Below are 14,485 nucleotides of genomic sequence, written 5' to 3'. Positions count from 1 at the left end.
CAGATTTTGCGTACTAAGACAAATTCTGTCCCTCTGGACCACATCCCATCATGGCCAGTGTGAATTTTGCAATTCATTCGTTTTTCTGTTTTGCTTTATCAACCAGACAGTATGGGGCCAAATTTACGGCTTAATTTAAATAACTTTCAGGCCTATATAATCGCATGGTATTTTTTTCTTGTCTGAATTTTTATATTTATAAATTATGATTTTATTATAATGTCTGCATTTTTATAGACTGTTTCAAATGTGTTGTGAAAGGAGGTAGAATATAAATACAGTAATAAATTAGGAGCCACCTATCACTGAACATCAGTTTTGAGAAGGAGTGAAGGAGCTGAAAACCATTCTGGGCTGATGACGATTATCATATCCAGACATGTAATCTGGACTGCTTTCCAAATGAAGTGACTTAGAATGTATCCTTGTCATAAAACCAGTTTAATTCGTTCTTCTAAGACATTTTTAATTTTCAGAGTAATGTTTGAAGATCTCTCTTACTACAGGAATTTGTGAAAATGTCAGACTTTTTAGTATTGCTAGGGAAATTTTAACCAAGAGCATATTTGGATGTTCACAAACTGGTGTGAACCGGGTTTAAACCAAGAAGGTGGAGTGCTGTTTTGTCTCTTTATGGAATCTTTTGTGTCGTTTGGATAACAGAGAATTTATTTTGGGGCATTTATTCTGGGCATTTACACCTTCTCACTGTAAAAACATCCCTGTGTTTTTCTTGTTTTTCCATCTTAGTCTGGAACTTACAAGCAGGTCAACATTATGTACGTCTTTTACATTTTACATTTTGCAGCTTTTCTTGTTTCTGAAAACACTTACTGCACCATACACATTTTAGGCCAAAAGGTAGGGTAACTTAAAAAAAAATAAAACCAACCTGAACTAAAAGAAGTTGAGGGTTAAGTACTCCCAAGTGTCAGTCAGTGTTGAGCAAATTTGGGCAATCTGTTTGATTTTAACGTTTTCTACTTGCTCAAGTGAGAAAAAGAAACACAGAATTATATAATTTTCATGTACTGACAACCGGAAGCATTACAAACATCTGCAGAAACCAAACATTTCCTGGAACTAAACTCGAGCAGAAATTTATCACGTGAATCTTGTTTAAAGAACCTGGTGAAAAATATCTTCAACCACAGTTACGTAAAAGGTCCAGGAGTGCAGTTCCCGTGGATCAGGTTCCAGAAAGCAGAGCTGAGGAGGCCACGCAGCCGTGGCTCAGGAGGTGCGTGCGCTGGCGCTGGGCTGGGGGTGCAGAGGGGCTCTGAGAGCACAGAATCTAGCACCTCTGTTCTTTTGAAACTCTGTTGAAGGAAGGAGCTTAGAAAATCATGATTGCCAGGAGGACCGTTAGAGATTTCTCTATAATATTAAGTGTTGTCAGTGTGGCTTTGTAGAGGTACTGATTTCATTTTTTTTTAACTTTTTAAATCTTTATTATTTATTTTTGATAGAGAGCAAGCAGGGTGGGGGCAGAATGAGAGGGAGACACAGAATCTGAAGCAGGCTTTTCAGGCTCTGAGCTGTCAGTGCAGAGCCTGACGTGGGGCTCGAACTCACAAACTGTGAGATCATGACCTGAGCTGAAGTCTGACACTCAACCAGCTGAGCCACCCAGGAGCCCTGGTGCTGATTTTATTTTGTCTGTCTTAAGCCCTCTAACAAATACCTACACTGGAGATATTTTATTTTGTAGATTAATGTGAAGCTTTTAAGCGTTGAAGGAAGCACACAGCATTTTTCATGGCATTTTAAGATCTGGGTCTGTATTTCTGCCCACTCAGAAGTCTGGTTCACATCAGAATGAAGGACAGAAGTGGAGTCGTCTTTTCCCCAAGGAGCTTGCACTCATTAACATGTTTCCAGGACAGAAAGTAATTTAAGACTTCACAACTTATGTGACATGGAAGAAACAAATTTTGCCTGAAATACTTTGAGGGTCAAGTACAAGTAACTCTCTGTCTTTATCATGAAAACCTTCAGTATGGTCATTATAGAATGTGCAGTTTCTTTTAAGAATGCTTGTATCCCTTGGGCCTTCCAGAGTGAGTTAACTGAAAAAATTTTAAGACATTATAGCCTGTCCTGTAGGTTTGAGATTGATCTTTATGTGTTTGCCAGATAAAACAGTCTTAAATGGGTGTTAATTATTACCTGCTCAGATTTAACTAGTAATTTCTGCTTCTTAAGACTGAGTCACACCTGGGTAGGTAAGAGGATGTGGTACTGCGATTTAGGAAGGCATCTTGAGGGGTTTTGAAGTCTGCTGCTGTATACCTCCCATACAAGGCTATCATAGGGATTACTTGTGATAATGTGGATAAAATGCCTGGCATACAGTAGGTACTTAATAAATATTCTTCATTCTCTCATATTATTGATAATGGCCGCATATATGCAGTTTTTCTAAACTGTATACTAGATTGTTATCATGGTATACTATATAGTGTCTATATAATATACTGTTCATATAGATGTATACATCTATGTGTATATAATATGCATATAATATACTGTTCATATAGATATATACACCTATCTACGCCTGTCTGTGTACTATACGCATTTACTACACACATTTAGATGTATGTACCTATACATAGGCGTGTTAGGATCTATTCTGATTTTAGCAGTGTTGTTTTACATTGACACTTAAGAAAAGCAGTAATAGCATACATTGAAAGTGTATAGTTTCTCATTAAATTTTCGGTTTTGATCATTCAGGAAATAATGCAAATGGTTTTGAATTCCTTGGTAATATGAGACAAGGTTGAACAGGGTATAAAAGTAGACTAATAGTATCAGAATCCACCTTGCCCCAGTTTTGTCTGTGAAATTGAGTTCATGTAGAAGTACTGCATCGATAAAATATTCTTTATGTAGCGTCCACTAAGAACTACACTAGGCTTAGACTTGGAGTCTGGGGATTAGAGATGGAAATGTGTGCAGGCAGTGGGAGGAAGGCAGGCAGACTCATGAAAAGAACCTCGAAATCATTTGGCTGCAGGCTGAGAAATGGCTCTGAAAGTGTTCCAGCAATTCGTCGGTACACCAGAGGAGTTTAAGGAAGAACCTTGTGAAAGAAAGCAGCCACAGCTAGACTCTTAGTCACCGTTCTTCCGATCATCCAGTTTAGGCCTCCGCATAGCTACAAGGTCTTACAGATAATGCAGCAAATAACGTAATAGTGGGAGCTCCAGAGTAACTCTTTCAAGACAACGCTCGCGGGCAAAGCGTTAACAGGTAAACTTAAGCCTCCCAAAAGGAGGATGCAGTTGGATAGCTGCAGTACAAGTTGAAGGAATTTGGTATTGGTAATTGAGATCCAGATGTCTTCTTTTAAAATGTTCCACTTAACTGTTAAAGTTAGTAACGTTCATAATATGGGAAAACTAAAATTTCAATGAAAAATATGATAAGTGATGAAATTATACTAATACGGTGCAAGTTACTCTGCAGAATTTTGATTGTGACTGCATGGTCTGTGTTCTCCAAGAGCTTTCTGTTAATAACAGTAAGGTCTCGAGATTTAGGTAGATTGCCTACCCATAATCTTAATTTTTCAACCATTTATTTATTCAGTAAATATATATTGGTGACAAAGCATTTTCTTGCCACTGGACGGATACAGTATTGGACCCAACAAAAGTTTCTTCCTTCAAGAAGCTTAAAGTCTACAAGGGAAAGTGAAAAAAAGAGGAGAGGGAGGTACCCAGCGGGAGTGATACGAATGAATAAATGAATGAATGGGTATAAACAAATAAAAGTAAATCAAGGTAAGTGGATAGAAAGTTGTAGTGGTGGTGATGAGGTGTGTTACATGAAATAGAGTGGCCAGAGAAGGCCTCCCTGACAGGTTGATACTTGGATTAAGGGTCTGTAGTAGGTGATGGACAGCATCATGCAAACGTCTGTGAAGAAGCACATTCTGGTGAGAGGGAACAGCAGTCTACTGCAAAAACCCTGGCACGAGTGTGTTCACATCCTTGAGGAGTAGCAGAGAAGGCTGTAGGATAAGACAGGGGTGAGTGAGGGAGAGACTGGTAGCGATGAAGCAAGAGGTTTTCTGGGGCCAGTTAAGGACCTTGTAGACCACTATGGTGACTTTTACTGTGAATGGGAAGGGAAGCATTTGGTGGGTTTTGAGCAGAAAATGTTATCTGAATTTTTAAAATCAGTAGGACTCTGGCCTTTTGTTTTGAAAACTGCAACGAGGCAAGGGAAGAATCCGCTGGGAGGCTATTGCTGTAATCCAGATGGAGGTGAAGGAGGCTCAGAGAGCATTTGTGGTGGCGGACATAGGGAGAAATAGTTAGAATTCAGATATATTTTTAGGATTGAGCCAACAGGATTTGCTGATGGATTGGGTATGTGGTGTGAGGGAAAGGGAAGAGTCTGGGATGACTTGGAAGATGGAATTATCATTTACTGAGATGGGCAATCCTGGAGGAGCATTATTCTCAGTGGGGTGGATCGTCTGGGATTTGGCATGGGGTGATGGTCCATTAAGCTGAGAATTGACTAGTAGATGTAATAAAAATGGTCTCTACTGCCTTTTTTTTTTTTTTTTTTCTTCTGACCTGAGTAGCCTTAAATGAATTCAGTTAACCTCTCTCTGGAGATAACAATACTTCCTGCCTCATAGAGTGGCTGTGATGAACAGTTTAAATGGATAATTCATTTTTATTTTATTTTTAAAAATTTTTTAATGTTTGTTTATTTTTGAAGGAGAGCGAGCATGAGCGGGGGGAAGAGCAGAAAGAGAGGGAGACACAGAATCTGAAACAGGCTCCAGACTCTGAGCTGTCAGCACAGAGTCCGGTGTGGGGCTCGAACTCACAAACTGTGAGATCATGACCTGAGCTGAAGTTGGACGCTTAACCGACTGAGCCACCCAGGCATCCCTGGATAATTCATTTTTAAATGCCTGTCTCAGTGCCTGGCTTGTTCAAGATGGTTGGATAGTTAGAGGGTTGGATAGATACCCAGACCTCACATAGTTCAAGATGGAAGTCATTGGTGGCTTTAACAAGAGCAGTTTTAGGTCAGCAGTGGGGACAAAGGCCTGATTAGAATGGGTTCAAGTGAGGATGGGAGGAAAGAATTGGAGACCGCAGATATAGTCAGCTCTTTTGAGTATTCCTATAAAATTGGATTGGAGAAATGGGAGTTTATTCATTGGAATGTGGGGTCAAGAGAGAGGTCTTTTTCTGTCTCCCTTTCCTTCGGGTTGGAAGAAAGTACAGACTGTTTATATGTTGAAGGGAGTCATCCCTTGTAGAGGGGACCATTGATGATACAGTTGGATTTAGGATTGTGAGGTGTTTTGGCCATAGATAACAACTTGACTCAGCTAACCAGAATGTCCTTTGTCTCCTTACTTTCTCCTTCTCAGTCTTTTATTCGTTCGTTCACCAGATACTTAGTGAAGGTTCACAAGGTGGCAAGGACCGCGCCAGGTGCTGGGTAAAGACTGAAGATGAAGGGGTGAATCAAACAGGAGTGATCTCTACACACTCCTGAAGATTTTACTGTCTGGTGGAGATAGGCTTTCCAAAAGCACACAAATAAGTCAATACAGATTTTGATGAACACTCTGTAGGAAAAGTACGAGTCCTTTTTGGGAGAGAATACCTTGGGGTAACTTAGGTTGGGGGCATTAGGAGACTCTGTGACGTGAAGCGTGGCCACAACCGAGAAAAGCATTCTGAGCCAAAGGAACAGAGCAGGCAGAGGCCCTGGGGCAGGGAAGGCCTGCTGCCTTTGAGGATTTGAGAGGTTGGAAAGGACCAGGTCTCCCTGTTAAGGTTTTGGATTATATCCAAGGAGCAGTGGGAGCCATTGAAAAGTTTTAAGTCGGGAAGTGACACGATGAGGTTTGCATTGGGCAAGAAAACCCCCTGTGGGGCTGTGTGTCAAGGTGAATGGACTGGAGGGGGTAAGAGTGCAAGAAGGGATACCAGTTTAGGCCAAAAGATAGTATCTGTGAAAATCTTTAGACCTAAATACTAAACAGTTTTGGTGTGAAACGTACAGAATTGAGAATATCCTCTGGCAGAATTTTCTTTGAGCAGAATTAGCAGCTGTGAAGAGAGCATTTCTTGTTAAAAATAATATCAACACAGAAGAGTCAGACAATGTCAGTGATTTCAGATTATTTAACATAAAATGAAACTTTGAAAAAGACTTTGGCAACGGTGAACGATTGAAAAAGAATACCATGTCAGCCTTTTTTCTTAGCAACAGTACCAGTGACACGGTATGAGAGATAGACTCTATTAAGTAAACAGATTGAAGTACATGCATATGTACCAAGAATAATTAATCTGCCTGTGGTATTTTCAGCGTTCATGTAATATAAATAAGCCTTTAATTTTTTTGCTTTAATGTAGTGGATGTAAATTACTTTTATTTTTTTAGAATATAAACCAATATAATAAAGACCATTTATTAGTTAATAAATAAATATTTCCAAAGTTCCTCTTTTCACTCTCAGAAGTGTCTTAATTTTGCACCATGATTATAGAATGAGGATCTACTGGTTGAAGGGTCGGGCCGGTAAAAGGGTGACCAGGTGATAGTCCAGGATGCATGCATTATTAAACTGAGTTAGGCTTCTCCCCAGAGAGAGTTCTTAAAACAGAGGGTGGTTAGAATGCAAAGTATTGCTCTCTCTGCTCACCCACAATTCCAGGGCCGTGAATTAACGTGTTCTGAGCCCTCACTTAAAGAGAAAAGAAAGAAAAGAAGCAAGTTATTTCCTATCTAGACAAGACACTCGCGAGAATTCTGTCTTGGTTGTAACTCCATTTTTTATTTTCCTCACACAGGCATTTTATTAATGCCTTTGAAGGTTAGAAGATATTTTACCTTCTGGAGTTTCTCTGACTCACGGATGATCACAGCTCAAACCTGCCAGTTCAGGGGAGATGATCGATAACACCCTCAGATGATCGACATCTGAGTAAGTAGATACTGCTGTGTATTGTGTTTAACTGCTTTAAAAAAAATAAAATTTTGTAACTTTAAAGGCTTAAAGTATTATGCATTTTAATGGAGTTTTTTAAATTTTGTTGTTGAATAATGATGGCAATTATTGTAATTCCTATAAGTGAATATTTATAAATAATGGGTTTCCAGAAGTTAATCCCCTAATGATAAAAAAAAGTTAGTGAAAACATTTTCCACGCATAATACTTTACCTTTTAAGAAACATATTGAAGACCTAAATGCATATATTAAAAATTTAAAAGCATTCTCCTTAGTGCTTTATTTTACTTTCATATTAAGAAATGCAAAATTATTAGTAAGACTGTTAACTGTTAATGAATTTTAAAAATGCAGTTATATCCTTACAGAAATTGTCTTTTAACATGGAATGTATTTTGGTTAACTTGAAATAAATACTGGTTTGTTTTGTGGAAGTAGAATTTTAATAGCTCTTTCTATTTGAAAATAATAATGTTTTTTCCTGCTAATGTAGACAAGAACATAGAATCTCTCTGTATTTAACTTTCGTTTTTAATTGAGGAGACTAAGAAAGAAGAGCATGCATGCTTTCTAATCAAAACCTCTGAATGAAATTTAAAGAGTTGGGCCAGTAATCTTGATATAAATTATTTCTCAGAATGAAAGCTGTTATTCCTCTTGTTATATCATTTGAAACTGTTTTAACAAAACTAGGAAACCATGAGGTCGTACCATGGTCTTGTTTTGGAATGTGAAGTTCAAAACAATTAATAAATATACAAGATGTTCCCCTCTTCAATGGGGTTATTTAAATTAGGTCTATATCTGTGCTGTCCCATATGGTAGCCACTGGCCACACGTAGCTACTGACATTTAAAATGTGGCTAGCCCCAGTGGAGATGTGTTATGCATAAAATACACACCACATTGCAAAGACTTAGTCTGAAAAAAAGGCTGTGAAATATTTTATTAATAATTTTGTATGAACCACATGTTGGAATAATAGTTGTTTAGATCTGTTGGGTTAAGTAAGCCACTTAATGTTTTCTTTTACTTTTCTATGTGACTGATTGCTAGAAAATTCTAAATTACTTGTGGATTACGTTATATTTCCAAAGGGCAGAGTTAGCCCGTCATCGTATATGATTAACAATTCTTAGTTATCCATTATGCGGTATTCTTTAGGCTTGAACCTTCTGGTGTGTGCATGGATAAATGAATATAAATCTGTATTCTTTTTAGAATAGGATTCTTTGATTTATCAGATATTTATTAGTGCTTACATGTGCCAGACAGTAGTCCGGGCACTGGTGATACAGTCAGGAACAAAATAAAACTTCCTGCCTTCATGGAGTTAACTTTCTCATAGAGACTAAAAACAGACTAAGGTAAGTAAGAAAGAAATACATAATCTGTTAGAGAGCCATAAGTGCTTTCAAGGAAAGCCTCACTGCACGGGTGATGTTCGAGCAAAGAGTTGAGGAAGGTGAGCGAAAGACCCTCCGGATATTTGGGGCAGAGCGTTCCAGGCAGAAGGAATAGCAACACAAAGACGTCGTGGCAGGAGCTCTCCTGTTTGTTGGCATGGGGGAAGGAGGCGTGGTGATGGCTTGGAGAGAGTGAGGAGGAGATGAAAGGGAGTGCGTGGGCACGTCAGGCGAGCACTTGCAAGGATTTTGGCTTCGAGTAAGGTGGAAAGCAGTCAGTGGGTTTCGAGATGAGAAGTGGCAGGATCCTTCTGTGGAAGCTGTTTTGACAAAATGCTCGGGGGTGAGGGTGGGAGCGTTCGCAAGAGTGGAAGCAGAGAGCCCCGGTTCAGGGCTACCGCAGTGACCCAGGCGAGAGATGGTGGTGCCTGAGCCCATAAACGAGGAAAGTGACGAGAAGTGGTGGAATTAATTAATTACCCATTACTGTGGACTTGGATGTGGAAAGAGAGAGAAAGAGATACGTCAAGCTGTTCCACCTTAACAGCTGAGGAATGGAGTGGAGTTGCCTTTGGTTGAGATTGGGAGGAACAGATTGACGATTGACGGGGAGGGGGTGCTTAGTTTGCGACACATTAACTCTGGGAAGCCTCTGTAGACATCTAAGTGGAGAGGTCAGGTAAGCAGAGCCTGGAGTTCAATGAGAGGTCGGGGCTGAAGAGGCAAATCGGAAATCATAAGCAATTATCATTACTTAAAGCCCAAAGAAGAGTTGAAGCCACCGAGGCGGTGAGCACAGATGGAAAAGAGGAGAGGAAACAGACCGTAATTCCGTAGCATCATCCACACTCAAAGATGCCCGTCGGACGATGTTACTGAATTAGTTTTCTCAGGTGTGGCAATGATGCTGGAGTTACATAGGAGGTGTTCTTATTTCTGGAAGATGCATACTTAGGTATTTAGGAGTGAAATGTCGTACGTCTGTTTTCCCCTTTCGGATGGTCTGGCAGAAAGGAATTACAGAAAAAGGCGGAGGAAGCATGGTGAAATGTCAGCAGTAGGCCTTTAGTAGGTATTCAGGCATGACTCCCCGAGTACTTTCAACTTTTCTGTAAGTTCAAAAGTTTCTTACAAGTGCCTCCGAAGAGGGACAGATGTGAGGATGGCGGGCTGCCGTTTTTCATAAGCCCTTGATGAGTATTTGGCTCTATAAACTACATACATGTTTGATAAGAATAAAAAGCAGTAAAATCAGTCAGATCTAATAAGGGGAAACATTATAATTTTGAGAAATGTTATGTAATAATCAAGTCAGTTCTTTGGAAATTAGTACTTTTTAAATATGGCCGTTGAGTCTTAGGACTGGAGTTTACCTTGGAGACCTCTCAGCCTGCCTCCTCTACCCTAGAAATTAATAAAGTGAGTTTCAGGGGAATTAAGGGACTTGCACAAGGTCACATGCCTGTGTAGCAGCAGAGCCAGGACTAGAAGCCAGATCTTTGTACTGCTGTTCCATTAGTTAAAAAAAAAGGAAGCAGAGAGGTCTAGGACCCAAACAAAGGACCACGGCAACAATCAGAGCTCGGGAGTCTGAACAAGAAGCATGAGGAAGGGACGGGAAGGTAAACATTGGGATATTCAAGTCACCAAGGGGAGAAAGTGTCTCGGGAAGCAAGAATAACCAGCATTGTCAAATGCTCCTGATGGGTTAGGTAAGACTCGAGCTGAAAATCGATCCTTGACTTTAGCAACGAGGAGGTTGTTAGTGACCTTGACAAGAGGAGGAGGTTTTAGTGAAGTCAGAGGGAAACAGATTTGAGGGAGAGCCTGGAGGAAATGCCTGGAAGAGGGTGAGTGTAGACCCTTTTCTGAGGAACTGTGGAGGCAAAAGGGAGTCAGGGTTTTGGTTTTGTAGATGAAATAAATTACCTCATTTCTCCCAATGTGTGCATTAGGAGAGATTTCAAGGTACTCTTCGGAAATGCTCCACCAGATTTGTGGCATTTAAGACCACCACCTTGTGTATGTGTGTATGGGTGGGGTTACTGTTTCCCTCCCAGAAGGATTTCATAGAACAGTGTTTGGTAGAGAGAGAGAGAGAGAGAGAGAGAGCGCACGTAGAGGTTGGCATTGTGTTAAAGGTTGCTTTTATAATTGTTACAAATTTGACTTCATTTCTTCTTGCTCAGGGTCTGTATTCTCATAGCTATAATTAAAATTTTTAAGGAAATAAATGCTGAGCCTATTCTCAACTGAAAGTGTTGAGAAGGCTATTGCTTGGTTGGGGGGGGGGGTGGTAATCTGTTTTCCTTGCCTTTAAAGAAGGTACCAAAATGTTGGAAGAGATGGCTGCAAAGACATGCCCAAGGTCACAAGACAAAATGTCGCCAGAATAACTGGATCTTAGATCTGATCCACCTGCCACGTGGAATACTTAATCCCTGTGTATTTCACTTCCAACAGGTATAAAATGAGGATAAGATTTGCTCCACCTCCTGCATGAGGTTTTCGTGTGTCAGCTACAAAGCATTCTATACACACGAGTCACAGTGCTAAAGGCAAGTTAGGCTTGAGGGTTTTCTGGATAACTGGGGAGAAAATGTGTTAACAAAATGTGGATTGAGACGACTTATAACAATAATAGTGGAGCCTGCAAGAGTTTGCTTTTTGCCCCTGTCAGGCATTGTTAATAACACCACAAAATCCGTCGTCTTTGGGCCCATCAGAGTTTTGTGGTTAAGAGTCATGGCTGAGATCCAAGCAGTCAATCAATTAATCCCCTAGGAACTCAAAATTACTGAACAACTGACTGTTCTAGTACTTTTAATACAACGTTAGTTTGCTGGCACTGTGTGTCAGGGCTCTTAAATGGAAAACGACGCAGGCTATGATGATAAATTTTATGTCAGACTCGGAAAGCAGTTCTGCATTTGATACTCCAAGTGGAATTATAGTCATACTATATTTTTAAGAGGTTTACGTTCTGGGAGGTTGAGAGACTAAAAATGGATAGATAGCCAAGGTCACTCCCATTAATGATGATGTAAAGAAATCGGGTGGTTCTTTCTTAATAAAACAAGTATAAAATTGGACAAGATTGACAAAAGCAGTAATTTCTGGCACTGGAGAGAGACTGGAAAGGCAGACAATGATCACACTGGAACGTCGGGTAAGATGAGTGGGAGTTCTGTGGCCTTTCTTGCCGGGGCCCCTCCCCCGCCTCTTATCTCACTTGGTGAGAACTGCAGTTTTACCAGCGGGTACTTCTTACCAGAAGTGATAGATGCAGTTTGGTGGGGTTGGCGGTAAAAACCCACAGCTTTGCTGGTTAAAAGTGGCACACTCAGTTCATAATGGACAGGGAGAACCCACAGCTTTGCCACCTCGGTTTTGCAGTCTTGGGTTGGGGCCACCGGCCAGAAATTTAACGGGGAGATCCCTGAAATGAGAGAGCCATTGAAGGGCTGACATCAGCTCTCCGCGCAGTCTTGGCTGAGGGCTAAACTTTGCATGCCTTAGGGGATAGAGACTCAAGACAGCCCAGCAAAAAAGCGAAAGTCAGGGAGTTCCTTGAGAGCTGGAGACAACTTCGAATGCTTTTTCAACCTACATATAGCTTCCTCAGTGGAGGGTGGGGGAAGCCTTACAGGTACAATGTATTTGGGCACAGCCTCTCCCCAAATCACCGTGGCCTGTGGCTGACCAGGACACTATGAAGACACAGAGGTAGCCTGGAGGGAACCAGGCCACAGAACAGAAATACGAATTTCAAAAGTAAGTAGGGGTGCCTGGCTGGCTCAGTCGGTGGAGCGTGCGACTCTTGATCTCAGGGTTGTGAGTTCGAGCCCCACGTTGGGCGTAGAGATTACTTCAAAACAAAGCAAAACAAAAAACTAAGACAACAGGGGCCACATTCATGGAAGAGGCAGATTCTACCGTAGAAGTGCAAGCAAATTGCTAAGAGGAGCGCCACCCCTTGGAAAACTGAGGTCTGTCGGCTGGTGAGTGGATGACTAAAACATGGTGTATTCATATAGTGGAATACTATTAGGCAGTAAAAAGGAATGGTGTACTGACACAGGCTATATATAATGTGGGTGAACCTTAAAAACATCATACTAAGTGAAAGAAGATAGCTCCACTTAAATGAAATGTCAAGAATAGAGAAATCCATTCATAATAGCATCAAAAAGACCAAAATACATATAAATGAATTCAATGAGAGAAGTTTAATCAAAGGTAGTAAGTATACCCAAATAGGGAGGAATATATTGCCATGGTTATAGGTTGGAAGGCTTAATATAGTTAATGTGGCAGTTTCCCCCAAATTAATCTATAGGTTCAACAATGTTGTCAAAATCTCAGAAAGGATTTTTAGAGAAGTATCTATAGAGAAAACAGAGTCTAAAATTCGTATGGAAATGCAGAGAATCTAGAATAATCAAAGTGACTTTAAAAAAGAAGTAGGTTGGGGGATGTGTAGTACCTGGTTTCACAACCTACCATAAAGCTACAGTAGCAAAGACTGTGGTATATGCATAGGGATAGACATATAGATCAGTGGAACAGAATGTCTAGAAATAGTTGTATTTCCTATGTGGTCCACTACGTTTCAACAGAGGTACTGATGTAATTCAGTAGGGACACCATAGTCTTCTCAGGAAACAGTACTGCCACAATTGGATACCCATGTAAACTAAAATGTGCTTGATTTTTACTTTACAACACACACAAAAATAAACTTGAAATGGATCATAGGAAATATAAAGAAGAAAACATAACAGGAGATTTTCTTGTCCTGAGTTAGACAGAGACTTAGCAAATAAGATATAAAAAGCATGAGGTATATAAAAGAAAAAATGATAAACTGGACTTCATCAAAGTTGCAGTTTGCTTTTCAGAAGACACCACTGTTAAGAAAATGAAAAGTCAGGCCACATATTGGGAGAAAATATTTATAAAACAGATAATCTGATAAAGGATTTGTGTCTTGAAAATATATGAAGAGCTCTCTTAAAACTCAATCCATAAGAGAGTAACCTAATTTAAAAATGTGCAAAAGATTTGGATAGACATTTTACCAAAGAAGGTACATGAATGGTACGTAAACGCACACATGAAAAGATTTTCAACATCATTAATCATTAGGGAAACGCAAATTCAAGCCGTAAGATACTGCTGTGCACCCACTCTACTGGCTAAAATTAAAAAAGACTGACAGTCCATGTGTTGGCAAGGATGTAAAAACAAACAAACACAAAAAAAACCCAGAATACTCACACATTGGTAGTGGGAATATAAATGGTACAGCCATTGTTGGAAAACGTTTGTTAAAAAGTTCAGCATACACTTAACATATGACCCAGCAATTCCATCCCTAGGTAGGCCATCAGGAGAAGTACCAGCATATATCTAGACAACAACTCATATACAGTGTTCATAACAGCTTTATCTATGGTTGTCAAAAACTAGAAATTGTGTAAATGCCCATCAGCAGATGGGTGGATAAGCAAATTGTTACACAGTAAAGGAAAGCAATGGACTGCTGATATATACAACAGCATGTATGAATCTCAAAGTGATTATACTGCATGAAAAAAGCTGGCACGCCCCCTCCCCCCCCCCGCCCCCCCGCCCCAGAGTACCAATACAGTCTGATTCCATTTAGGTGAAATTATACAAAATGCAAACTAACTGATTGTGACAGAGCAGATCATTGGTTGCCTGAGGATGGCTTAGGGGAGGAGGGAGAAACGAATTCTCAAGGGAGGGGTACAGTGAAGCATTGGGGTGATTATAGATTCATTATCTTGATTATGCATGATAGTTTCATGGGTGTGCACATATGTAAAAGCTCGTCAAATTGCATATTTTAAACGTGCAATTTATTATATATGAGTCCTACCCCAATTAGGTTATAAAAATTGTGCCCATTCAAAAACCAAGTAGATGTTCATAGCAGCATTATTTGCGATAGATAAAAACTAAAAACAATCCAGTTTGTCAACTGGTGAATAGATGAGGAAAATGGTCATACAGTGGAGTATTATTTAGCCACGAAAAAGAAGGAAACA

General features: G+C 40.0%; 1 long non-coding RNA gene across 1 annotated transcript in view; it reads left to right on the top strand.

Moving 5' to 3' along the window:
• LOC122234814 overlaps positions 1-6,980 on the top strand; it is a 49,084-nt gene extending 42,104 nt beyond the window's left edge. The window contains exon 3 of the long non-coding RNA XR_006212756.1: positions 6,846-6,980. This is a non-coding gene — a long non-coding RNA (uncharacterized LOC122234814). The remainder of the gene's footprint in view (positions 1-6,845) is intronic.
• Positions 6,981-14,485: the final 7,505 nt, after the last annotated feature.

The sequence above is a fragment of the Panthera tigris genome, chromosome A2, assembly GCF_018350195.1.
Source record: "Panthera tigris isolate Pti1 chromosome A2, P.tigris_Pti1_mat1.1, whole genome shotgun sequence".
NCBI classification, from domain to species: Eukaryota; Metazoa; Chordata; class Mammalia; order Carnivora; family Felidae; genus Panthera; species Panthera tigris.
This window is presented reverse-complemented; position numbering and strand designations above follow the sequence as displayed.